This window comes from Tachyglossus aculeatus, chromosome 3 (assembly GCF_015852505.1).
Source record: "Tachyglossus aculeatus isolate mTacAcu1 chromosome 3, mTacAcu1.pri, whole genome shotgun sequence".
Classification (NCBI taxonomy): Eukaryota; Metazoa; Chordata; class Mammalia; order Monotremata; family Tachyglossidae; genus Tachyglossus; species Tachyglossus aculeatus.
Window position 1 is genome coordinate 12433927 of NC_052068.1, and position 2676 is coordinate 12436602.

Here is a 2676-nt window from a genome sequence, read left to right on the forward strand (position 1 = left end):
TAAGCACTCAATAAATACGATTGATGATGATGATGACCCTTTGCCCACATCCTCCCATTATTCTGGAACTCTATCCCCTTCATATCAAACAGGCCACTACTCTCCTCATCTTCAAGGTCTTATTAAAAGCACATCTCCTCCAGGCGGCCTTCCCCAGCTAAGCTCTTATTTTCTCTATTCATTCATTCCATCGTATTAATTGAGTGCTTACTGTGTGCAGAGCACTGTTTATTACTCTATTTATTTATTTATTTTACTTCTACATATCTATTCTATTTATTTTATTTTGTTAGTATGTTTGCTTTTGTTCTCTGTCTCCCCCTTTTAGACTGTGAGCCCACTGTTGGGTAGGGACTGTCTCTATATGTTGCCAACTTGTACTTCCCAAGCGCTTAGTACAGTGCTCTGCACACAGTAAGTGCTCAATAAATACAATTGATTGATTGATTGATTACAAATCGACAACATAGAGATGGTCCCTACCTAACAACAGGCTCACAGTCTAGATGGGGGAGACAGACAATGAAAAACAAACAAACATGTAGACTGGTGTCAAAACCGTCTCCTTTCTGCATCACCCTTGGACTTGGATCTATAGACTTTAGCACTTGCTATCCACCCACCCCTCAGCCCCCACAGCCCTTATGACATACTGTAAGTCTTTTTGAAGTGTGCTTGCTCCTCAAAACTGTAAATCTCGTGGGCAGGGGAAGTGTCCTCCCAACTCTGTAGTGTTTAATACAGTACTCTGCTGACATGAAGCATTCAATAAATACCAGTGATTGATTGATTAATTGGAGGTTACTTAAACAACCCGCACAAACACAAGCAGACACAGCTACACACGCATGTATTTTAACCGGCAGGGAGAGGCAATGCCACAGCTGGGGTAGAAAAGGTTGGAGCAACGAATTTACCAATCTCCCTCCCTTATTCTCATTCTCTTCATTTCTCTTCCTAGGTGAGAGACAGGTGACCACCTCGCCACCAGAAACAGGTAACCTGCTCCGATGTGGTTTGGTGTTAACCTGCTGGCTTCTCCTCTGCTGTGAAAGCAAGAAAAACCACTCCCTAACCCATGACTTACAACAGGCAAGCCAGTGAGGCCAGAACTTCACTTGGACTGGATGTGAGGCCCAGTCTGGCCCACCCTAACAGTTTCCAGTCATTCATTCATTCAATCGTATTTATTGAGCACTTACTGTGTGCAGAGCACTGTACTAAGCGCTTGGGAAGTACAAGTTGGCAACATAACTGCCAATAGTACAAGATGGCAACATCAGTCCTGATCACTGGCCGTGAGCTGCACTTGTAATAGTAATGATAATAATAATCATGGTATTTGTTGAGTGCTTACTATGTTCTGGGCATTCTCTCAGTTCTGGGGTGGATACATGCAAATCGATTTGGACACAGTCCCTCTCCCATGTGGGGCTCACAGTCCCAATCCCCATTTTCTAGATGAAGTAACTGAGGCACAGAGAAGTGATGTGACTTGTCCAAGGTCACACAGAAAACAAGTGACCCATGACCTTCTAACTCCAGGACCCGTGCTCCATTTACAGGGTGCTGAGAGGAGTTTCCAGATATCGATGGTCAGATATGGCTATCAGTGTGGAGGCAGGAAATGAGGCACCTGATGGGACCAGGCCGAATGGCACGGCCCCTGTTGAGTTTTTCAAGGTCCTAATAGTCCTGTGGGCCCTGGAAGTGCAGGACCAGGGGAAGGGCCAACCCAGAGAAGCAGCACGTCCTAGTCGATAAAACATGGGCCTGGGAAACAGAGAACCTGGGTTCTAATCCCTCTCTGCCTCTTGCCTGCTGTGTGATCTTCAGCAAGTCACTCACTTCCCTTGGCCTTTATTTCCTCGTCTGTAAAATGGGAATTTAGTACCTGTTCTCCTTCCCCCTTAGACTGGGAGCCCCATGTGGGACAGGGGCTGTGTCAGACCCAATTACTCCAGCACTTAGTACAGTGCATGGCACATAGTAAGTGCTTAACAAATGCAATGATTATTATTACTATCATTATTATTGTTGCTATTCCTGTACAAATCTCAGACAGAGTGTTGTGGGCATATCTTGGAGGAGTCTCTCTAGCTGGTTTGCATTCTGATGGGAAAGACTAGAATTCAGCTGGTGATCTTCCAATCAGGGTGATGGTGCCCCCAACTCAATACACTCAATAAATACGATTGATTGATTGAAATGCGGACAATGGATGTTTGCCTGGAGGGTTCCCCAGGGCTCCTACTGAAATTTCCAAGGAAGCAGTGTGGCCTACTGGGTGGAGCTTGGGTCTGAGAGTCAAAGGACCTGGGTTCTAATCCTGACTCCACCGCTGGTCTTCTGCATAACCTTGGGCAAATCACTTCACTTCTTTTTGCTCATTTCCCTCATCTGAAAAATCTTACTCCCTCCTACTTAGACTGTGAGTCCCAAGTGGTACAGGGGCTGTGTCCTATCTGGTTAACATAGAGTTACCCCAGTGCTTCCCCTCTCAGGATCGCACCTGGAGAGTTTCCAGTCCTCTTCCAGTTTGGGCTACGGGAGGGAGAGTCAAGCAAAGGTATAGTTATTCCATTCCTAGCTTGGGCAGTGGCTAGCTAGTGGAAGGCAGTCTGCTACAAGTCAAAACTCATCTGTGCTGGACAACAGTGGCTTGGGAGAGAATCA

At 46.0% G+C, this 2676-nt stretch overlaps 1 non-coding gene across 1 annotated transcript; it reads left to right on the forward strand.

Moving 5' to 3' along the window:
* The first annotated feature begins 2494 nt into the window (after positions 1 to 2494).
* LOC119926307 lies at positions 2495 to 2632 on the forward strand. The gene has a single exon (XR_005450194.1). It is a non-coding gene; the product is annotated as a small nucleolar RNA SNORA7 (small nucleolar RNA).
* Positions 2633 to 2676: the final 44 nt, after the last annotated feature.